Source organism: Centropristis striata, chromosome 1, assembly GCF_030273125.1.
Source record: "Centropristis striata isolate RG_2023a ecotype Rhode Island chromosome 1, C.striata_1.0, whole genome shotgun sequence".
In the NCBI taxonomy this organism is placed as follows: domain Eukaryota; kingdom Metazoa; phylum Chordata; class Actinopteri; order Perciformes; family Serranidae; genus Centropristis; species Centropristis striata.
Genome location: NC_081517.1, coordinates 43,429,773 through 43,455,769, shown reverse-complemented (window position 1 = coordinate 43,455,769; position 25,997 = coordinate 43,429,773). Strand labels below are relative to the sequence as shown.

The following is a 25,997-nucleotide window of genomic DNA, read 5'->3' as shown; positions in this document are numbered from 1 at the left end:
ATCCACTCCAGAACACAGTCAGAAACACTGAAACACGCGCTACAATCCCTCTGAACCTGCTGTCATGTCAGCTCTGATGATGCTTCCCTCCAGGTAGCAGCCAGACAGGAGCCGACGGGGAGTGTGTGTGTGTGTGTGTGTGTGCTCCTCTGTGTGTTTATGGGTGTGTGCACATGAAGCCAAGTTGAGGAGGAGCGATTTAGCTAGATTGTATTTCAGTTTTTGCATCATCTCTCCCCTCCCTCCTGCTCTTTTTTTACGCTCCCTCACCACTTCCTCTCCTCCCATCACTTCCATTCTTGGCTCAGTTTGTCTCATCCATTCATCTCCCTCCTACCTCTCTCTCTCTCTCTTTCTCTCTCTCTCTCAGTAAATGCTGGCTCACTGCAGTGCAGCGAGCGTGTGCAGCATTAGGAGTGTGTGAGCGACTACTGGCTGACGGATGGTGATCTAACAAATGAAAAAAAGGGACAGCAGTTATGAGTCCCCTCCTCAGCCAATAGAGTTAAAGCCAAAGGGATCTTTCTGAGTGCATGTGTGTGTGCGGGTCTATGTGTGTGTGTGTGTGTGTGTGTGTGTGTGTGTGTGTGTGGGGGCGTGTGCATGCTGCTGACTCACGGTACATGCAGAGCATACAGAGCTAAAAGGCAGGGGACAGGAAGTCAGAGGCAAAATATTGAAGATGAAAGAAAATCATTACGAATAAGAGAATAAAAGTGAAGATGTGAGCAAACTGCCTCAAATCTGCCAAATGCACTATTATATGTGCATGAACACATTTCTTCATACAGTATGACCCCGCCCCCATGACATAGCATGAGTGGGTCAAGTCTTAACGTCACAGTGTGTTGTTATTCCCTAAAGATAGAGATGAAGGTCTCATGCAATTTCAGGAGCATGGAGCTAAATCACTGCACTTCTGTCGGTGCGATTAGTTAAAATCTATAGAGAATAAATCACCTGAACTATGAAACAAAAGCTTTAACCTTCAGACAGTAAAACACTGACCCTCTGAATGATGACACAGCTGTATATTTTTGCTTAATGCCAGCACATAATGCACGTGTGTGTGCAGAAGAGAGAAAAGGAAGGGGAGTGTGTGTGTGTGTGTGTGTGTGTGTGTGTGTGTGTGTGTGTGTGTCAACAAACTGCTCAGCTCAACATACAGGAAAATTAGTCCTGTATGCTAATGTGTGGCTTCAGGCTGGCCAGGTGTGCTCAATGACTGCTGTAAAATAAACCCTAAAGAAAACATGAAAGCTGTGTGTATATAATATATATATATATATATATATATATATATATAGTGCTTGACAAATTTATTAGAGCACAGGTTTGTGCAACAGCTGTCCTGAATTAACAGCATAGTAATGACCAAAATCATTGTTTATGTGTCTGTAATGGTTAATACACCAGTATGTACACTGAAAAAAAGCCAACTTGTATTTTTTGGCCTAAAACAGTGATTTAAGTTGGTAAAACTTGGAAATATAAATTACTGACATTTAGGGCAATAATGTAAGTTAGCACAACAAAGGAAGCCAGTTGTCTGCTCAAAAACAAGTTGGTGAGTTGTTGTTACTTATATCTTTAAGTTGGGGTTCACAACAAGGGACAATAGTTCTGATAACTCTTATTTCTTTGTTGTGAAATTCGGTCATTAGCGAAAGCTAGCGGCTAACTGATGCTAGTGGCTAACTGATGCTAGCGGCGCTGCTTGTTACAGCTACAAGAGTAGCCATTAGCGTATCAATGCTAACTCAACATTGTGGTCTCAACATTAGCTGACATTTCATAGCGGCGTTACAATCGTGCCAATTCAGCACATTGCAGAAGTTAGCAGAAGTAAGGATTAAAAGTTATTACAATGTAAAATTATAAATTAGTACAATTTACAGTTGAGTTGACAAAAATCTGAATTCAGAGTTGAGCAAACTCAAAAACAAAACTTAAAATATGTAGTTTAATTGTCCAACGTAAATTTGTTGTCGAAGTTTGTTGCCTTGAAATTTTGAGTTCACCCAACTTTTCTTGTTTTGCAGTGTAGAAGCTCTTTACCTGAAATATTTTAAAGGCTAAAATATAATTATTATTGTTATCCATGAATATTCAAATTTACTGTTTTGCAAAAAAAACTGTAAAAATAGTAAAGCACATGATTATTTCTTGATTAAGATGTTAAATTGCAGTTATCTACGCATTCCTGAACAGAAAAATTAGTTTCAGTGGTTGAATGTTATGCTTGACCAGTGAGTTGGCTCAAATTTGGGCATAAAAAAAAGTTAATTCAGTTTCTTATTTGCCAATTAAATAACAATAACATTTTAGTTTTAGACAAGCTTTTGAAAGATTTCTAAAATATTTATGTTTCATCGTTTTCATGACAGAGCACTGTATATTCATCCATTTTAGATTAATAAAATCTTACCAATTCCCATCACTATGTTCGAGCTAATGGAATTTTATACAGCATGAATCAAATACTGTAAATTTAGCTGGATGTACACTGTAAAAAAAGATAAACAATAGCTACTCAATAAAATTGAGGCAACAGATTGCACACAATATTATTAATTAAATCTAACTACGTTACAAGTTGAGTTAATAACAACTTAACAGGAAGTGACTGTCAATTAAAAGATTATATTTAATGTGGTCAAAATAAGTAGATTCTATCTCAAACATTTTTATATTAAAGTTACTTAAAATGTACTTTATATTTAATACATTTTATCAAATATATTAAGTAAAATGAAATGACTACAGAATAATTTATTACAGTGAATATTTAATATTTTTACATTTATGAGAAGAAAATCTCAAATTAACGGTATAAAAAGTTAAATATGTGAGAAAAAAATCTCAAATTTGTGACCAAAAAATCTCACATAAATGGTAAAAAAGTTGACGAGATTAAAGTGGCAAATCTATGAGAGAAAAAAAGCGGATTTATGAGATTTAAAGTGGTGAATAAAGTGAAATAAGTAGATTCTATCTTAAACATTTTTATATTAAAGTTACTTAAACAACTGCCTCAAAACCAAGGACGCATTTATATTTAATACATTTTATCAAATATATTAAGTAAAATGAAATGACTACAGAATAATTTATTACAGTGAATATTTAATATTTTTAAATTTGTGAGAAAAAAATCTCAAATTAACGGTAAAAAAAAAAAAAGTTTCAAATTAGTGAAAAAAAAAAAATCTTAAATTTGTGACCAAAAAATCTCAAATAAATGTTAAAAAAGTTGACGAGATTAAAGTGGCAAATCTACGAGAGAAAAAATTCGCAGATTTATGAGATTTAAAGTGGTGAATAAAGTGAAATAAGTAGATTCTATCTCAAACATTTTTATATTAAAGTTACTTAAACAACTGCCTCAAAACCAAGAACGCATTTATATTTAATACATTTTTTATCAAATATATTAAGTAAAATGAAATGACTACAGAATCATGTATTACAGTGTATGGAAACATCCATATCTAAAAAAAGGGGGAGTTCTCAAACGTGTGTTGTTGTTTTTTCTCATTTCTAACTTTCCATTAAAAAAAAAGTCACCTGGGTTGGTCCTGACTGAGCCCTTTCACACATTTCATTTTGCCTGGCAGCTCTGAAGCTGTTGCAGTGATCTCATCTCAGCCTCTGCCAGACTCAGTGAGTCATTCAGACGAGTGGGAAACAGGACGAGAGAAACTCATGCAACTCGGGAGGAAAGATGAAAACTCAATGGCCAAAATCAACAGTCATCTCTGTGTGTGTTTGGAGCATAAAACATTCAGATGCAAATCAGTTTCTTAAGCATCAACTTGGATTCATTGCTCTGACGGATAAGTCCGAGAGTAGAAAGATAAAGATTATCACTGTTGTTTTTGGCCTTTTATGGGATTTGTCATCCCGTAGGCTTTGAAGGTACAAAAACAAAGTCATTGCTTCAAAGCCCACAGGGCGCTCTACAGGATGCCTTTAATGAGAGGTGACTGAGGCCGCCTTCCATTTTAATAATGCAAACTTTGTTCCTCACATCCACCAGCTCAGTGACATCAACACACTTCTTCGGCACTTTGTTGAGGATTTGTCAAAGGTACAGTCTGCAATCAATATCAATAGATACAAAACCGATATAAATCAAAACGCAGGACTGGAACCTGCTTTGACTTCCAAATTGAAGTTTGATACTGACACTACTAGCACGTTTTAATTACTTCAACAGTGTTTATGTAACAGAGAATGCATTTAACAAACATTAACCAATGTAGCTGTCTGTGAAGCTATACTCAGGCACAGCTAAACGCTAACACCAGCATGCAAGCATGTTAAAAGTGACAACATTGCATATTAGTAAATTACACCTGCAATGTTGTGATTTTTAGCATGTTAGCATGTTAATATGCTATGTTAACATGCTAAAATGCTTAGAATTACAATATTGCATGTATAATTAAGCATATTAATATGCTAAAATGCTAATACTTACAACATTGCAGGTGTGATTTCCTATGTTTACATGCGAAAAATTACAATATTGCAGGTATAATTTAGTATGTTAATATATTAACATGCTAAAAATCACAACATTGCATGGTAATTTAGCAAGTTAACATGCTAACATGGTAAAAATCACAACATTACAGTTATAATTTTTTATGTTAACATGCCGAAATGCTAGAAATTACAACATTGCAGTTATAATGTAAAATGCTAACATGCTAGCATGCTAAAAATCCCAACATTGCAGGTATAATCTAGCATGCTAGCATGCTAACATTTGACAATTAGCTGACGATGATGGCGGTTTTATTAGTAAATCTTGACCTGATGATGGGGCTCCAAGAAGTTTCACCAAACTCATTAAAATTTATCCTGAAGGGATATATATATATATATATATATATAAATAAAAGGCGTGGCAGTGCATCCAATAGCTGTGGAGATGCTTCACTCCAAACTACAAATGTGAACCTTCTGGTGCTGGAGAGAGTGTCAGAGGATCAACAAAGTAATAAAGTAATAGGGGTGTAACCTCCAGGGACCATGAATGTCTACCAGGAAAATCTCCTAATCCATCCAGTGAGACAAGGACCAAAGCCATTCAGAGCATGACTAAAAACTAAAGGCTGGGGGTTTATGTCTGCTTACATTTCCACCAGAAGGATCATTACATCACTGGAAGGCCTGAAAGCATCATGAACAGCTCAGGGGCACAAACACATTAACACGAACTGAAGAGGACACACACAACTTAACCTGTTTTGTTGCCAAACAAGACTACCTTAAAGGAAAAAACAGCATTTCCAATTGACTTTGTCGCTGTAATAGAAAAAACAACATCATCTGCAGCTCTCTCAAATCATCCTCCAACACAGAACAAACAACTTTAACCAACATTAACTGCATGTAGAGGATCCAGCTAATTTCCACTCACCAGTATGAAGAGGAAATAGTTGTTTTAGTGTGATTTTAGGTTTACACAGTGTTTACACGGGGTCTTATATGTTACTCTGGGTCTCCCTCTGGTGTCCATCCCACAGCTCTTTCCAGAGCTCTGACCTCAGCTGTTTTCACCACCTCTCTGTTTCTAGACACACATAATACCATGTCACCCTGAACAACAATGACACGTCAACGTTACAACAACAGGAACATCAGGAATGTAAACAACCAGAACGAGAACAAATAGGTGCATCTGTTACACACACTGCAAAAAAGCCAACTTGTATTTGTGATTTAGTTTGGTAAAACTTGGAAATATAAATTATTGACATTTAGGGCAATAATGTAAGTTAGCACAACAAAGGAAGCCAGTTGTCTGCTCAAAAACAAGTTGGTGAGTTGTTGTTACTTATATCTTTAAGTTGGGTTTCAAAACAAGGGACAATAGTTCTGCTAACTCTTATTTCTTTGTTGTGAAATTCGGTCATTAGCGAAAGCTAGCGGCTAACCGATGCTAGCGGCTAACTGATGCTAGCGGCTAACCGATGCTAGCGGCTAACTGATGCTAGCAGCACTGCTTGTTACAGCTACAAGAGTAGCCATTAGCGTATCAATGCTAACTCAAAATTGTGGTCGCAACATTAGCTGACATTTCATAGCGGCGTTACAATCGTGCCAGAGAAATTCAGAGTTGAGCAAACTCAAAAACAAAACTTAAAATATTTAGTTTAATTGTCCAACTTAAAATTTTATCGAAGTTTGTTGCCTTGAAATTTTGAGTTCACCCAACTTTTCTTTTTTTGCAGTGCTGCTGCAGAGATCAGCTTGTTGTCTCACTTCATCTGAACATTATCCAATGTTTTATAATGTTTTATGATGTAAGGTTCATTAGTTTGTTGGGTCAGAAGTCCTAGAGTCCAGTGACCGGACACATTCATGTTGGTGTCACAGGACAGTTTATTGCTGCTCCTTTCATGCACTGCCACTTTGTTTTACATCAGCAATATTTTAATAGGGTACAATGTTTAGTGATTGCAGTTTTACAAACACTTTACAAACAAATGTTTTGTTCTCCTTTGCACAAGTGTGGAATAAAGAGGAATATTTCCAGGCTGAAGACAATGTAAAAATTCAAATTAATTCAAATTAAGACTGGTGCACTTTGGCTTTTTAAGACACCTGCTTATTGATGTTTGGAGAGAAAATACTTACAGCTCCCTTGTCAGTGAGTTTCATAACAAGCAAATAAGGAAAATGTGCAGCATTTAGAAAACATGTTGTGAAGAAATTTTATAAAGATTTTTCTTCATTTGCTTGCACAGTGTCAATCTGCATGTGTTTTCTTAATGTGCACTGCACTGAACTCTTTGGGGACATTGTAGATTAATCTAGTGCAGCATAAAGACTGAAAGCAAGACTGAAAGAGAGACAGCTGGTCTGGCTGTAAGGTACAAGTGTTTGCTTACTATCAGCTCTAAAGTTCACTAATAAAACAAATGTTTAATCTGTAGACAAGCAGGAATGAAAACTACTAGTCAAAGCCTGTACTTTAATGTACTGAAATACACTACACTGCAAAAAAGCCAACTTGTATGTTTTGGCCTAAAACAGTGATTTAAGTTGGTAAAACTTGGAAATATAAATGATTGACATTTAGGGCAATAATGTAAGTTAGCACAACAAAGGAAGCCAGTTGTCTGCTCAAAAACAAGTTGGTGAGTTGTTGTTACTTATATCTTTAAGTTGGGGTTCAAAACAAGGGACAATAGTTCTGATAACTCTTATTTCTTTGTTGTGAAATGCGGGAAATCGGTGAAATTCGCTCACTAGCGAAAGCTAGCGGCTAACTGATGCTAGCGGCTAACTGATGCTAGCGGCTAACTGATGCTAGCGGCTAACTGACGCTAGCGGTGCAGCTTGTTACAGCTACAAGAGTAGCCATTAGCATATCAATGCTGACTCAAAATTGTGGTCGCAACATTAGCTGACATTTCATAGCGGCGTTACAATCGTGCCAATTCAGCACATTGCAGAAGTTAGCAGAAGTAAGGATTAAAAGTTATTACAATGTAAAATTATAAGTTAGTACAACTTACAGTTGAGTTGACAAAAATCTGAATTCAGAGTTGAGCAAACTCAAAAACAAAACTTAAAATATTTAGTTTAATTATCCAACTTAAAATTTATCGAAGTTTGTTGCCTTGAAATTTTGAGTTCACCCAACTTTTCTTTTTTTGCAGTGTAATTAGCACTATACACAAACTACAGTCGAGGCTGATGGTATTTGGATATAAACCAAAGTATGAGACGTTTTTTTTATTTTAACCTGACCTTGACAAAAAGCTCAGAAAAAAACAACCAACCAACCACTGCTAGAAAACATCTTGCAACCTGAACACATGTACCAAATCGTACGCCAATCTATCCAATAGCTGTGTAGACATTTCAATCAAAATCTCAAATATTAACCTCGGCATTGGCGCTGGAGGGAAAGTCAGGGTATCACCAAATTCATTAAGATGAATCCTCTGGGGACCGTGAATGTCTACAAAATTGAATCTCAATCTGTCTCATAGTTGTTGAAATATTTCAATTTGGCCGTGAGAGCAACTGACTTAAATTATGACATTCATTGCGCTTAAAGCATAGACATAAGTATGCAAACAAGCTTCTCATCTAACAGTCTCATTACATTTTACAAGCTTTGGAGAAAAAGGCTGCACACATGAACAAGTATCAGTTGGTTAACTGCCACTTCATTCTGGGAACACAAGATAAGACTAAGATTACTTTTTAGCCAGGCAACAGCTCTAACATATCCATTAGATAAAATAACTATAATCAATGCTACACTCACTGTGTTGACTCTTCAGACTATGAAACACACTGTATCATCATTGTAACTGTTGTAGTTTTTTGTTTTCAGCAGTTTTTTTTTTTATTGTTTTTTAAATCCTCTCAGCACCTAAAACCAGATGGTCCGTCTATACAGCTTATGTCCATGTTGACCCCAGTAATCGCACCATTTCATCAACAATACTTTAATTCTGAGACTAACTCTGAGACTCCAGATGCTGTAATAATCTAGCAGCAGCGTCCCGGAGCTTTATACAGTTCAGTGTCTCTTCCAGCTTTCAGCTTCAGGGGAATCAGGGGGTTCAAACGCCTTCAATGCAGAGAGCAACACAAGCCCCTCCCCTGATATAGGAACACTCTCATGCTAATCTAAAGCATCCACTGGGGACGGGATGATGAGAGATTACAGCGGCAGAGCACGCCTCCAGTCGCAGCATCTTTGGAAACAACGAATTAAAGTTTAATGCTCAACCTCCAGAAAATACCAGAAGAATAGATTACCCCATAGATATTTTGTGAGTTCCATTTTAGGGTTCTATTTGGGCTGTTTTAAAAAATATATCTATGAATAATAAACTTTTGATGTCTTCTGAGAGGTGTGTACCACAGCTATTCTCAACCTTGGGGTCGGGACCCCAATTGGAGTCGCGAGATGATTTCTGGGGGTCGCCAAATCATTTTGGAAGTCAGCGTGTGTTAATGTGTTTTAGTCTTTTTGGTCACTTAATGTCTTTTTTTGGTCATTTTGTGTGTTTTTTGATTATTTTGTGTCTTTTCTGGTCATTTTGTGTTTTGTTTTTTTAGTCATTTTGTGTCTTTTGGCCATTTTGTGTCTTTTTTTGGTAATTCTTTTTGGTCATTTTGTTTCCTTTTTTTGGTCATTTTGACTTTTTTAGTCATTTTGTGTCTTTTTGGGTAATTTTGTGTCTTTTTTTGTCATTTTGTGTCTTTTTGGGTAATTTTGTTTCTTTTTTGGGTAATTTTGTGTCTTTTTTGGTCATTTTGTGTCTTTTTTTTATCACTTTTTGGTCATTTTGTTTCTTTTTTGTCTGATCTGAACTGTGCGTGAGATTCTGTTCAGTGAGCGGGGGTTGCAGACAACATGCATGTTAAATTGGGGGTCGCGACTCAAAAAGGTTGAGAACTACTGGTGTACCATACCTGAAAAACTGGATTCCCTCCCATTCTTTCAGGTGTCAAATATGTGTTTTTAGAGAAAAAGGCTGTACTCTGAGTGAAACAGGAAGCTGTCACTGTGCTCTATATCTGCCAACCATGTTTTCTGTTGACAGAAGATAAGACGAAGCTCTGTCTGGGTGTCCGGGTGCATTAGCACATGTGCGTAAACCCCTGACCTCTAATTAAGGCCTACAGATGTGCTAGCGTCAGGATGTTGGAGACTGTCCACGCTGCACATCTGTCAACCAGAATTGGATAAAGCCAAAACACTGTGGCTCAGCGGCCAGACAAAATGCACCATGAATGGTTTTAGCTTTGGATTTAGTTGATCCTTAAGCCTTCTGCAAGAGACCTATGCAGGCAAAAAAAAGGTAAAAATCGGTTTAAAAAGCATTTAGATATGTTAAATATAACAATCTACCTATCAGCACCTCTTAAATTTACAAGGTTATCCCTCCATCAATCTGTTATTCCATCATCTGTTTAGTTTCAAATGTCCTAACTTTTGTGTTTAGCTTGGACCTACATGACATTTTTACATTATCTGTAGCCTTAGCAGTCGTTTAGCCAGAAAACAATCAATGTATTATGTTTGACGTCAGAGTTGTTTTCCACTTTGTCGTGGCAGTCATCAAATTGCACCAATTTCCAGTGAAAAAGGTTTCACTGTGCTTTAATTGTACCTCCATCCTGACAACAGCCAGAACACAGTAGCTAGTAAACAGTAAAAAACAGTAAAAGAGTTACCAGTGTTACAACCAGGCAGCAACCTCCAGGTCTGAACAATGATAAAAACTGCAGTTCCTTGAACGGCCACTGGAGGCTGGCTCTAAAAGAGAGTCAATCCCGCATTGACCTCCATGTGAAAATGTCTAACTTTAGTTGTTAATGACAACTGTACAGGGGTTGATTTTGTTAAATAACCAATTTATACATAAATGAATGCATATTTAGCATTGTTGGGACCATCAAGATGTTGATTTTAACCAATAAGAATAAGTTGAAGTCACATCGCTAAGGCTAGAACATCTTCACTGGGGAAAAAAACTCCATTGCGCCGAGTTTGGAAGAGCTGTAAGGAATTGAATGTTCAGTTTTCCGCAAAGTACATTTTGTTTTAAGCCTGTTTTCACATTAGCTAAAATCCGGATTACTAAAGTTTACCATCGATTGTAAATTCACTGTGCTGACCAAGCTAAAATCTAGCATTAGGGTTAGTTCCCTCTTGTTCATATGGTCACTTCTGGCTTAAAAAAAACAAAGACAAATGCTAAACTTGAGGGTACAAAATGGGATTCCACAAACCAAAGGGTGATGTCATGGTTTATATCTGCAGTCTATTAGGGCTGGGCGATATGGCCCTAAAAGAATATCACGATATTGCAGGCTTTTTTTGCGATACCGGTATTTGTGACGATATTAGGAAATACTTAAAAGATAAAAAAATATGATTTCTTTTTGTAGTCTGTATAAATAATTAAAAATCTAAAATGTATCTCTGACTCTTGAGTATGAGCAAATAATAAAAATAACCATTTAGGGGTTCCAGGGGCATATTTTAATGACATTTTGTAAAAGGAGAATAAAGGTTTTTGTATGTTTTATTTAAGACATCTTATTTTGACAGTCTTCTTGTAAATTCTGTGGTGGATTCTCTTAACACACTGTGCTCTTATTTTGAAAGCTGCATGTGTTTAGCGACAGGGAGTAAGTAGCTTTTTGTGATTAAAACAACTTTTAACCACCACATCAAGAAGTAGGAACGTTGCCAATATCATGATATGCATTTTTTTTAACCATAAAAAGAATATACCGACATTATTGTGAACGATATGATATGGCACACCCCTACAGTCTTTGGTTACAGTATGATAACTGCGTCAATTTTTTTTTGCCTAGACAGTTTAATGATGCAGCTGGACGTCATATTTCATCACATTCCAGCTGCTTTTTTAACATTGTTCATTCTTACTAGATACCTGCAGCCTCTCCACACTGATAAATGACAGACTTGGAAACACTTTGCATCATATCAACTTTTTCTCAACACATCTACAGTGCACCTTAGAGATTAGCTGAGGTCACTGAGCATGACAAACAGGAAAAGGAAATGAGAGTAAAGCAAATATCTTCTAGTGAGCAGACCGTACAGCATACACCTGCACAGAAAAGCCACTTCAAGCACATCTGCCGGGAGCAAAACATATTATACTTTACTACAGTTTGTGAACAGCTAAGAGCATGTGAACTAACCTGTATTTCTAGTGTAAGCACACAAGACCTCCAGGGAAATAAATAACCTGACAGTATGCAAGAATCTTTTAATAATGACCTTTTCCTGCGACAGAAGCCAAACGGATGCATACCAACAATTCATGTACTCTGCATGACGACTTTCCCAAAACAACATCAGTTTCCCTCTTCCTTTAAATCATAAATCTTTCCTTTTGTTCGTTCCTTGTGTAATTTTTTCCCCTTTCTATTGCTCACTTTTTCCAAGCCTCTTTTCCATCTTTAAAATCCCAAACATCCCACTTACTTCCACTCCATGGCTGCTCCCCTGTCCTGCTTTCTTCTCTGGGCTGAAAACAAACACTGCTCCCTGTCACCTAATCCTTCTCATCTCTTATATGCTGGAGTTTGTGCAGTGGGCAGAGAGGCCTGAGCTGCTACAATAATCCAAACAGACTGACGGGGAGCCACTGGACGAGCTGAGACGGAGGAGGAGGGTCCCGCCGGCAGTGTAAAGGGAAAGCATCGACCAATCAGGAGGTTTAGAGACGCTGGAGGGGGCGGGGCTTAACGCTTGTGCTGCTCTTTAACCCCAGTGAGGGCAAGAGTCCCAGAGGCATGACGAGCAGAGAGGAGAAACTGATAAGGAGTGACGGAGGATCTGACACAGAGGGAAGAGAAAGGGAAACCGAACCGTCCATGAGGAGCCTAATTATTTAATATGTCCAAGCACTGACCCTGCTACAATAGGCATCTGGCTTTGTATTACATGCAAAATGCGTTTTTCTTTTTTTAAATTAATATGCTGAACCCTGTTGTCATGTGCACAAATTTTATCTACATTTCCAAGAAAGGCTCCAAGTGCATGTGAGCTGCAATGACATCATTTTATGAAGTCATATTTATCAAAGCTAAAACACATGTCTGAGTGTAAAACAAACAGAGTTTTAACATTATTATTCCAAAGAGTTGACATGAGAATTTAAGAGTAACAGCTGGCCAAATCCACAGTAATTGAAACAAGATGATTTCATGACAAATGAGATCCACAATAACCATAAAACAATCCTGTGAATAATGATCACAGCACATGGAAGTTAAAAGAGTGAAACTGCAGTTTAACAAGCATGTTTCTATCTGTCCCGTCTGCCCCGGGGGGACTCGGTGCACTGAATCAAAGCTGGTAAACAACACGGAGATGATGCAACAGAATCATCAGAGACAAGAGAAAGAGAACTACTTTAACCACAAATCCGTAGGATAATCCAAAACACTACTTTTTTGACTCTCTATACTGAGAAATATAAACATGTTTTCTAGAAAAGCCTTTCAGTGAGTCGGTCCAATGATTTGGGCCAGACTGACATATATCAACAACTATTGGATGGATTGACTTTACATTTTTGTGCAGGCATTTATATATATATATGTATATATATATATATATATATATATATATATCAATGTGGTTCCTCCTGTTATAGATGTCTCAAGACTCAAGTTACCAAATATGGTTCTTTGCCTGATAAAGGGTTAATAGTTGTTCTATAGATAAAGAGATTTAGATACCTACAAATCCACAACAACTGAAAAAAAAGGATGCTGATAAAGATACTGTGAAACCTTCAAAAGCTCCCAAACAGCTTCTCTCAACAGGCAAAATAATTATTAAACTCAACAACCATCACTTAAGTCTGACACTGTGGCCTTTGGCAGTAAGTACAATAATGTTTTAATGAGTGTTTGCTGGTCCCAATATCATGTTCTGACACCCATACTGTTACCACATGTTTTAGTGGTTCCACAAAACAAAATCACTCATTCTGTCTTTTTAGGCTGCACACACCCAAACACACACACTCCCCACAATAGGGTTGGCAAAAGTATCGATACTCAAAAAAGTATCGATACTAAAACGTTGTATCCGGATACAATACTCATTTTCAAAAGTATCATGTTATTATTAGCCATTAGCCGCAGCTAGCAATTAAGTAGGACTAGATAAGTTTAACAATATTACAATATAATACACAGCATATAAACAGCATATAAACACAGCATACAACCTCAAAATATTGTTCTAATTGTTATTGTTTATCGTATTTATTTATTTTTTGCACTACCTCAGACCTGAAGCTTGTTATCATAGTTGCAGTTTCTTTTTGCACAGCTGTTTTTATTATAAATATTTAACCTGCACTGTAAACAATTGTCTTGTAAATTAACAGTAAAATACTGGCAGCAGGGTTGCAGCATTCTACTGTTAATTTTACAGTAGAAAAACAAATACTGAATTACAGTAAAATCCTGCATTTCATTGATTTTTACAGTAGACTAAAACACAGTATAGTGCTGAAGCTAGTTGCAATATTGTTGCAGTATACAATGCAGTCATTTTTTAAATAAATATAGCATATTACTGTCTGAAAGTCAATTACTACGTATTAAGTGTTGTCTTCACTGTAACCTCAGTAATTTTAATATACCATATACTGAATGAGTTAGTTAATACAGCCATTTAAATGTGGACAAGAAGAGACTTAGAAAAAATAAATAAAATAATAATACCTACAAATATTTCCCAGGATGCATTGTTTTCTACAGTATAATACCTTATAATACATTTTTAATGGAAAACAGTATATTACTGTCACAATTTGGCTGTTTTCTTACAGCAATCTGTTACAGTGTGCGGTTCTGTTCATTTTTACATGTTGCATTTTTCTTGTTAATAAAAATATTTCTGTTAAATTTTGGGGTCTTTGTTTTTATCCTGGTGGTATCGAAAATGGTAACGAGTATTGAATATTTATATCGAGTATTGGTATCTAGTTGAAAATTTTAGTATCGTGACAACCCTACCCCACAGACAGGAACACACACACACAAACACACTATACCAGTAGTTCTCAACCTTTTTGAGTCGCGACCCCTAATTTAACATGCATGTTGTCTGCGACCCCCGCTCACTGAACAGAATCTCACACGCACAGTTCAGATCACCAAAAAAAGACACAAAATGACTAAAAATACACAAAATGACCAAAAAAAGGAAACAAAATGACCAAAAAAGACACAAAATGACAAAAAAAGACACAAAATTACCAAAAAAATATACAAAATTACCAAAAAAGATACACAAAATGACCAAAAAAAGACATAAAATGACGCAGAAAAGAAACAAAATGACAAAAAAAATACAAAATGACTAAAAAAAAGACACAATTGACCACAAAATGATAAAAAAGACAAAATGACCAAAAAAAAATACACAAAATGACGCAGAAAAGAAACAAAATGACCAAAAAAAATACACAAAATGACGCAGAAAAGAAACAAAATGACCAAAAAAAATACAAAATGACCAAAAAAGGAAACAAAATGACCAAAAAAGACACAAATTGACCACAAAATTACAAAAAAATGACATTGAATGACCAAAAAGACTAAAAAACATTAACACATGAACACTTTAACACAGTGGAGACAGAGCTGACTTCCAAAATGATTTGGCGACCCCCAGAAATCATCTCGCGACCCCAATTGGGGTCCCGACCCCAAGGTTGAGAATAGCTGCACTATATATCACAGACATGGATATGCCCCTAGAGAGTTTCCCCATTTCTTGAAAGCTTTAATCTTATTGGCAGGCCACAAACAATGTTTGTAGTAATTATCCAAATGCATCTGTTTTCCATCTGTACATCCACTCCCACTTAACTGGATTACTTACAGCATGGAGAATGGACACAGAGACACAATGATTCAATTCTCTTTTTACTCTTTTTTATGATGTGACTGCCATTTCTTTACCCACATAAAGGGAAACAATACACCACACAATAACTATTTTTGAGATGATGCATTGTTCCAGAATTTAGTGTGATAAACGATATTATTGGAATTCAAAGACCAATTTATGCCACTGATATAGATATAATAATATCATAATAAAATAGGATGATAATGCAAGTACACCCTTTCAAAAAGCAACAAACTTTTAAATTCTTAAGAATGTTCAAAAACACAAAATGACGCAGAAAAGAAACAAAATGACCCAAAAAAATACAAAATTACTAAAAAAAGACACAATTGACCACAAAATGATAAAAAAAAGACACAAAATTACCAAAAGAGACACTAAATGACCAAAAAAAGACACAAAATTAAAAAAAAGACACAAAATGACCAAAAAAAAGACACAAAATTACCAAAAACGACACAAAATGACCAAAAAAAGACACAAAATGACCAAAGAAGACACAAAATGACCAAAAAAAGACATGAAATGGCCCAAAAAGAAACAAAATGACCCAAAAAAAAGACACAAAATGACCAAAAAAAAGACACAAAATGGCCCAAAAAGAAACAAAATTACAAAAAAAAAGACACAAAATGACCAAAGAAGACACAAAATGACAAAAAAAAAGACAAAAAATTACCAAAAAAAGGCTGACTTCCAAAATGAAAAAAAAATATGAAAATATCCTCAATAAATAAATAAAAAAACAGACCAGAAATGACAAAAAAAAGTGTCTTAGTATTTTTGATGCTAAGGCACTGTGCCCAGGTCTTATAATAGTCAGTTAAACATCATGTTGGCTGATGATGTTGTTGACATTATTAAGTAAACAAACCTGCGTGTAAACACAACAGTTGATATTGAGGTCAGCCAAAATGATCATGGTCATGACCATATATCACACAATAAGTCAATATTGTAATTATTGTCACAGGGCTAATCGTACATACAATTTAGCATGCAACAGAGATAATGCCAGTTTGATCCCTGAGAACATGAATAAAAAGAAAGGCAAAAAACTACAGGAGCTTAATAGAAAAAATAAAATAAATCTTCAAATGTTCCTAAAGTGACTAAATGTGACATGGCTCATAGTGTTATATGCTAAAATACCAAAAACAAGCTGCTCAGGTCAAAGTTCATCAGAACCAGTTTGAGTGTCAAAAGATAACCAATGATTAACTTCAGCCCAGTTTATAGAAAACAAAACAGACAAAGTTAACCCTTTATCAGGCAAAGAACTATATTTGGTAACTTCAGGTAATATTTCGAGAAAAAAGTTGCAAATTTACTAGATTAAAGTGGCAAATCTACAAGAAAAAAGTTGCAAATTTACGAGAAAAAAGTGGGAAAAGCAACTTTTTTCTCCCAGATTCACCACTTTAACCCTTAATAGGGCACTCATTGAAATACTTGCAAATTCCAAATTTCAACCCTAGAGAATATTGGAGGATATTACATACAGCCAGAATGTGTAAAAAAAACCATACGAAAATAATATTTTGAGAAAAGAAGTTTACGAGATTAAAGTGGCAAATCTATGAGAAAAAAATGCGTAGATTTATGAGGTTTAAAGTGGTGAATCTGGGAGAAAAAAGTTGCTTTTTTCCCCACTTTTTTCTCATAAATCTGCAACTTTTTTCGCGCAGATTTGCCACTTTAAATATCTTAAATCTGCTACTTTTTTCTTGTAGGTTTGCCACTTTAATCTAGTAAATTTGCAACTTTTTTCTCAAAATATTACCTGACTCTAACTACCAAATATAGTTCTTTGCCTGATAAAGGGTTAAGGCGAGGATATTTTGACTATTGCTTCTACTGTTCCCTTGAGCAAAGAAAACAAAGACAAACAACTCGACATCGATGCAAAATAACAGACGCAGAGAGAACGCTGAAAAATCTGAAATGCAAACAGTCAGTGTGAATGACAAACACACTGTGCACACAATATTTAGCTGCTATTCCTGTTTTTGTTTGTTCTCAAATAAGGCATATTAGCTGAAACAAGTCATCAAAAACTGGGTTTGTTTGAGAAGCATCATGATGGAAATCATTTGGGTGGGTGGTGTTTCTTTCCTGCAGCGCTGATATCCCCTGCTGGCTGCAGCACGACATGCAAGTTACATTATGACTGATATTATTATTAGAGAAAGCAGAAAGAAGCTCACACAGCCGGAGATGTGACAGTGAACACAGGAAGTATTGGTAGCTGCAAGAAAGGATTTTAATTAGGTTTTTATTAATCCTAATTCATCAGAAATATCAGAGACTGCTCAGATCGGCCCACCTGCAAAACACTAGTCACCTCTTCTGAACCGCTTTGACTAATGCTGTTTATTTTAATTATTTGTAACTGCATTTTCACTGTGTTTTAACTGTAAAGCGTCTTTGAGTACCATGTAAAGTGCTCTATAAGCAAAATGTATTATTATTATGGGAACTCTCGCAATCCAAGCCTCAAATCCTAAAGCTGGATTTCATAGTATTGTTGAAATAAATACTTCATTAATTAGTTTGTCTACAGAAAATTCATTGACAATCTTGATAATTAATTGTTTACAGCAGCTATTCTCAACCTTGGGGTTGGGTCCCCAATTAGGGTCGCGAGATGATTTCTGGGGGTCGCCAAATCATTTTGGAAGTCAGCTCTGTCTCCACTGTGTTAAAGTGTGTTTTAGTCTTTTTGGTCACTTAATGACTTTTTCTGTTCATTTTGTGTCTTTTAAGGTCATTTTGTGTCTTTTTTTGGTCATTTTGTGTCTTTTTTTGGTCATTTTGTGTCTTTTTTGGTCATTTTGTGTCTTTTTTTGGTCATTTTGTTTCCTTTTTTTGGTCATTTTGTGTCTTTTTTTGGTCATTTTGTGTCTTATTTGGTCATTTTGTGTCTTTTTTGGTCAATTTGTGTCTTTTTTTGGTCATTTTGTCTTTTTTGGTCATTTTGTGTCTTTTCTGGTCATGTTGTGTCTTTTCTGGTCATGTTGTGTCTTTTTTGCTCATTTAGTGGTCAATTTGTGTCTTTTTTGGTCATTTTGTGTCTTTCCTGGTCATTTTGTGCCTTTTTTGCTCATTTTGTGTCTTTTTTGCTCATTTTGTGGTCAATTTGTGTCTTTTTTGCTCATTTTGTTTCTTTTTTGGGTGATCTGAACTGTGCGTGTAAGATTGTGTTCAGTGAGCGGGGGTCACGGACAACATGCATGTTAAATTGAGGTTTGCGACTCAAAAAGGTTGAGAACTACTGGTTTACAGCATCTGTAAAGCCACAGGTGTTTTCACTAAATCAACCTGCTCAGAGGTCCTCTCAGTACACACACTGTGCTGTAGAAAAAAAAGGAAACCGCCCAAGCTACCAGTACTCTACTGATGTTTTCAGCAGACTTTGCCTCAGTTTGTGCAGCATCTATTGATTAAACAGCTGTCTTATTGACAGAGTGTCCTGCCCTGAAGTGCCTCTTTGCTACTGTTGTTTCACAGTGAACAATACGACTATTAACACACAAACACACTGTGACTTCCTGTTAAATCCTTTACAGCCTACTACTGGGCTAGGAGTCACTAAGCTGGCTGATGACCAATTGGTAATCAATTAGCTTTAACCAGACAGACGTCGCTGCAGAGCTCACACCATTGATCCCGGGAGGCTGAAGGGTCAAAGGTCAGAGCAGTAAGCCTGCAGAGCCTTCAGGCGCTGCACAAGCTGAAGGAAAACATCAATAACAACACGAGTCAACAACCGCAATGGAAACACATATCTGCCTGTGTGGGCCAACAAATCTTCACTAACTTCATATACTGAGTAATCCAGGTAATTTAAGCCAGTAATTCTCAACCTTTTTGAGTCGTGACCCCCAATTTAACATGCATGTTGTCTGCGACCCCCGCTCACTGAACACAATCTCACATGCACAGTTCAGATCACCCAAAAAAGAAACAAAATGACCAAAAAAAGTAAACAAAATGACCAAAAAAAGACACAAATTGACCAAAAAAGACACAAAATGACCTAAAAAAGACAGAAAATGACTAAAAAAGACATAGATTTACCACAAAATGAACAAAAAAGACACAAAATGACCAAAAAAAGACACAAAATGACCAAAAAAGACACAAAATGACCTAAAAAAGACAGAAAATGACTAAAAAAGCACACAATATGACCTAAAAAGACACAAAATGAACAAAAAAAGACATTAAGTGACCAAAAAGACTAAAACACATTAACACATGAACACTTTAACACAGTGGAGACAGAGCTGACTTCCAAAATGATTTGGCGACCCCCAGAAATCATCTCGCGACCCCTCATTAACTTGCATTGTAGCGAAATCCATGTCAGTTTCACGGAAATTTGAGTGATTCCGTGGCTATTCCACGGATTTTGAGTTAAGCGAATCCGTGGCTATTTCACGGATTCCTGTGAGACCATGTTCTGCAGTACACATTAACCAGTGTCTGGATGTATGGCATATAATGCATTGTGACCAATCAGCCAACTATAATATAACAGTGCGGTCCGGTTGACATTTTGCATTACATCAGAGCAATGAGTCATCTTAGTGGCCCGTTATCATGAGAACAGTCCCAGAGTTGCAGCGCTGCAGCTGCAGCACCGTGTTCTGCAGTGGTGGGAGAGTTATGCAGCCTTAATGCATCACTCTCTACTTCCTGTTCCCAGAATCACTTACTGCATTCAAGCACCTCTAATGTCCCAACGACTAGAAAAACAGCTGCTGGACAAAAACTCCGGCTCAGACATGAAAGGAGGAGACCGAGGCAGACAGAGAGAGCTGGCAGATGTAACCAGACGTTAATCCACTTTTAGTTTGTCTATGAGGATGAATGGAGCCATCTAATGAATCTGGCTCAGTGATGTGCTGCTGAAACTATGTTTTAAAGAGACAAAGTGCTGCAACTAAACATTATCTTTATAGAGTAATGAATTGTTTCTTTCAATTAATCACTGCTAGTGGGGCGGATTAGCTCAATATTTTACAACAATCGTTCACTTTGTGATAAAAGCATGAAATTTGGTAGATGTGTTGGTGAATATGTTTCGAACAAATCTGGATATTGGGCCACCTCAAAAGCGCCCCCTAGTGGCCGTGGCAGGCATTTGTTATACGAATAAATCAATGATGAATAAAAACTGCCCTTTTAATAATACCAACTGGTGATGAATTGTATATTGTTGGAAAGCCTGATTAGTCACCTTTACAACGAGGTACAGCTTGTAAGGATCGTGCATTCATGGAATGAGCAACGGGGCTAAACGTGTGGGTCGCAACCCCCAAAAATGTGCATCCCCTGTGTAGTGGGGCGGATTAGCTGAACAATCGTTCATTTTGTGATAAAAGCATCAAATTTGGTACACTCATTGCTGAATACATGTTTAATGAATCTGGATATTGGGCCATCGCAAAAAAAATTCTGATGGCTGTGGCGGCCATTTTTAAAAATGGTCATTTAAAAGCGGCCATTTAAAAGGCCACTGGCGGCCTTTTTAAAAATGGCCGCCGGTGGTTACTGGCGTGGAATGCTTTGCCTACCCTACCGCTGCTGTTTCATGTTTTCAGCACCACAAATATAATTTAGAGACATGTTAAAGTGACAAAAGCTTTATTACAGTCTAATAGAAAAGAACATTAACTTTGTATAACATTTTATTAGGTCTTGATATTCCCATTCACAGGCTACGGCCTCCTCTTTGGCTTGTATTCTTCGATTGCTCCTTAAAAAGAAAAAATAATTTTCAATATTGTATGACCTGCAACAATAAAAACAAAACACATTTAGACAGAGAAAAAAATCATACATTTTAAAAATTCTACTAGGGTTACTTGTAGCAGGTTACTCTTTCTGGCAAAATCCTTGTACTGAGGTGTGTGACTTAGTCAGGCGACTTAGCCAAATAAAGGGGACACGCCGGACAAGAGCACCACCTTTTTTCCACATACTCTCTATCATTATAGGTTTCAATTTTTAGTAGGAGCCACTTCATCAAGATTGCGGTGATGGCAGCCATATGAAGTCTATGAGAAATGCTATATCTTCCAAGCCACTTAGAAGGTCAATCTTGGGAATCCAGGAATCATTTAAAGCTATTGAGAATATCACTAGATGATTATTTTATCAAATAGATATGTTCATTTTCACTCAGACTGGGCAACTTGCTTCAAGTGCTGCAGCAGGGAATCCTGAGTTGAAACTGTTTGGAATCAATGGTCACGGGAGAGTGAAGATTAGCTGCCATGTACACTGCTCAAAACAATCAAGGGTACGCTTTCATCTCATGTCAGATCTTGATCAACAAATTATTTACAGTGAGTCATCCAGTGATATTCTCAATAGCTTTAAATGATTCTTTGACCCAGAAAATGTATATTTTGACACCAAGATTGACCTTCTAAGTGGCTTGGAAGATATATTGGTTCTCATAGACTTATGGCTTATATGGCTGCCATCTCCTATCTGCAATCTTGATGAAGTGGCTCCTACCAAAAGTTGAAACCTATAGTGATAGAGAGCATGTGGAAAAATTTTGGTGCTTTTGTCCGGCGTGTCCCCTTTCTTCTCAAATCTGGTCCTAAGCCGCCTGACTAACTGTGATGGAGTTATAAAATACATTTAAAAAAAGAAAAAAAGAACCACATGGGCAAAGGAGACATTACATATAGTGTATGTGTGTTTGTGTGTGTGTGTGTGTGTGTGTGTGTGTGTGTGTGCCTGTGTGCTTGTGTGTGCCTGTGTGTGTGCCTGTGTGTGTGTGTGTGCCTGTGTGTGTGTGTGTGTGTGTGCAGAGAGGGATGTCCACATTCCACAGGACATAATTTAACAGTGTCTTATTAAGCTTTCACACCCAACAGCCACTGATACATGTTCCAAGCTAATGTAGCATATATTAAATGTACAGTTTAAGGTATTAATAATAATAATAATAGTAGTAGTAGTAGTAGTAGTAGTAGTAGTAGTAGGCTAGATAAACAGAAGATATAGATTCGGCTCAGGAAGGAAATGGAGGACTGGAAACACCACACAGAGACCAGAATTGAGTTGCAAAAAGGGTACCGTATATTAGAAACACAAATAAATATAACAGAAAATTACTGTAACAATAACTTACAGAAAATATATATAATTGTATTTAAATAAAATAAATAACTCAACTAGTTAAGTTGGATAAAGAACAAAAAAATAAATCAATGCAAGATTAACCCACAATTGTTAGACACCATAGGTTGCAATCAGAATTTTGTAAAGCACATGTCATCATTCAACAATTAAATACATAAATTATGACCCAGCATCCCCGTCCCAAAGTTCACAAAAAGTTCCACGTTGCCAGTAACGGAAGAGGAGTGTGCGTGTGTGTGTTAAGGAGCAGAGGGGGGAATAGTGTGTGGAAGTGTGGGGTGCAAGGTTCTGGCTGACTCCAATGGAGCCTCCTACCCGGCCCGGCAGGAGTAGTGGGAACTGGGGGAATTGCTGGTGAATATTTCAGTCGAAGCTCTTGGGTAGCTCGCCATCACAATCATCTAATCACTTTCATCATCTCCATTGACACCTGGCCTACATGAAACAAGGCCAGAGCAACAATAAATCCCATGTGTACACATCTCTTAATACTAATTGTGGGAAAAAGTATTTAAATAAATGCAACTTCAAATTAATACAAAATACTTCAGAAGTGCATAAATTATTCAAAATCAAATACAAGTAAAGGCACCTTTTGTTAGCTGACATATCATATTTATCACAATAAATATACATACATTCATAGATCAGACCATGCATCAACATTGTCATGATTAACATTGTCATGAACCAATCTCTTTAGAGTCTGCCAGAGGCTAACATAAGCTAACTGGCAAAATGCTAGCAGCCGCTATAATAATACCCGTTAGCATTAGCATAGCTAACATGCTACAATCGCTAATTAACACTCACCAGTTCAGTACGGACGGATTCAACCCCAAAACCCCGCAGCGGACCCAGCGGCAGTCGGCTCCTATGAGTTTAAAGGACGTCACATAAACCGGCAAGTATATAATATATAATTCGGCGGAGAATTTGCAACAAACAATTCACCTCACCTGCAGCACAGACAGATCAGACGCGAGTGGCTCAATGCAAAGAGACCGGAAGCTACCGCAGCTTCCTCTAAAAATAGACTGCCGTGACTGGCGGCAACCCGTCACGTGAGCGTTACGTCACTATCGCGGGAGTACAGGTAACACCGCGATATTAATGACGAAATTGAAAGGAAAGGAGAAAAAGCTGCTTTATGCACCTGGGTTACACCCTCCCCCCTTTAAACCATGCCCGTCCCGGTGCATGCTATAGAACAAAAACACGAGGAACAGGATGAGCGTCTGCTGCAGGTGCAGGACTCAATACATTTGCTAACCCCTGGAAAAGGGACTGAACAACAGAAACAAGCGGAGTGCCTAGGGCAGAATATTGGAGTCGCTCAGGCGGCTGTCGCTGACGACCAGAACGTCTTAAAGTGGCAGCCTCAGAATCTGCACCATATCTGTCAACAACAACGCTTTGATCAGTGGTCATCTCAACTTGCTGAGTGCATGTCTCACCTTGGTCACCCTGAGGGTCATGATTTTCCGGCTCAGCTGGTTGGATTACATCCACAGGTAAGTTTTCTTCCACAGGTACATTTCCTTCAACAGGTAGATTTTCCTCCACAGATAAGTTTTCCTCCACAGGTAAGTTATTTTCCACAGGTCCACAGGGTAGTTCCACTTCAGCTGCTGGAAAGGCCTCTTCCACTGCAGGTAACTGAGGAGTTGAAGAGTCAAGCGTAACAGGAGCAGCACGTAGTGGAGAACTAACAAGGTCAGAGCTGCTTGGAGATGAAGCAGGGGTGTCACTGACAGGATCAGCTAAACATTCAGCTGAAGGTCGGTGGATGATGCTGAATCGAGTGGGCTGACAACCAGGCAGAGACAGGAGATCATCAGCTTTTTCATCCATCGAATCTTCAAGGACATCTGTGTCGGTTTGTGGTTGACTGCGGGTTCGAGGTCGGTGAGCAGGATCAGGCACTGATGACTCATCTTTAACACTAGCTGACAGAAAACCACATGGCAAGAGGAGATCCCTGTGGAGGGTCCGAGTAGATCCATTCATGTCTTTTTCTGGATGTACAGTATATACTGGCAGATCCCCAGCACGCTTGACAACAACATAAACATCACGCTCCCATTTGTCTTCAAGCTTGTGTTTGCCACGAATCCTCACGTTACGTACCAGCACTCTATCCCCCACCTCAAGGACAGATGGAATCACCCGCTTATCAAAGCGGACCTTGTTCCTCTCCATGGATCGAGCAGCGTTCTTTGCAGCAAGCTGATATCCCTCCTGCAATCTTGACCGTAGACTCTGGACATATTGGCTGTGTGATGGAGTCTGAGATGGAGACACTGGTAAGCCAAACGCCAGATCTACAGGAAGTCGAGGCGATCTACCAAACATCAGCTCGTAGGGAGTAAATCCTGTGACTTCGTTGCGGGTGCAATTGTATGCATGCACTAAGGGCTTCACATACTCTTTCCACTTTGACTTCTGCTTGTGCTCCAACGTCCCCAACATGCTCAGGAGAGTCCGGTTGAAGCGTTCCACAGGATTGCCACGAGGGTGGTACGGTGTAGTATGTGTCTTCTTAATGCCTGTAAGTTCACAGAGCTCTTTGATCAAGCGAGATTCAAAGTCAGTTCCTTGGTCTGTATGAAGGCGTTCTGGGATGCCATAATACACAATGAACTGTTCCCACAAACATTTGGCTACAGTCTTTGCCTTTTGATTGGCCGTTGGCATGGCTACAGCAAACTTGGTGAAGTGATCTGTAAGGACCAGAATATCCTTTGTGTTGCTGGTGTCAGGTTCGAGTGACAGGAAATCCATACAAAGCAGTTCCAGTGGACGAGTGGTCCTGATGTTAACTAATGGAGCAGCTTTCTCAGGTAGGGCTTTCCGGCGAACACAACGTTCACAAGTTTTGACTTTAGCCTCTACGTCAGCAGCCATTCGAGGCCAGAAAAATCGGGTCCGTACGAGATCGAGTGTCCGTTCAATCCCTAGATGACCCATGTCGTTGTGGAGGGACGTCAAGACTGTTGGTCGTAGCTCTCTTGGCAACACCAGCTGAAATGAGACCTGCTCATCATCCTGCCTCCTCCGATACAAAACACCATCACGTAGTTCAAGACGATTCCACTCCCTGAGGAGGAGAGCAACATCCGGAAGCTCATGCCTTAATGTTGGGGGAACTTTCTCACCAGTTTCCATCTGATAAATGACTTCTCTTATGCTGGGATCTGACCTCTGGCTGTCTTTGAGGTCCAGCTGTGACAAGGATGAAATGACTGGCAGGCCGTGTTGAGTCTCTGTTATGTAGCCCTCTGGAATGGCATCCACAGAGGCCGACAAAGACTCCACCAGCGTGAAGCAGGTCCCAGCTGGATCTGATGAGAGGTGGGTT

At 37.9% G+C, this 25,997-nt stretch overlaps 1 protein-coding gene across 2 annotated transcripts in view; it reads right to left on the bottom strand.

The window, feature by feature from the left end:
- Positions 1–12,150, bottom strand: part of trim2a (tripartite motif containing 2a) — a 36,764-nt gene extending 24,614 nt beyond the window's left edge. For both annotated transcript variants that reach the window (XM_059343097.1, XM_059343113.1), the window contains exon 1: positions 12,014–12,150. The gene's annotated coding sequence lies outside the window, so the exon portion shown is untranslated. The remainder of the gene's footprint in view (positions 1–12,013) is intronic.
- Positions 12,151–25,997: the final 13,847 nt, after the last annotated feature.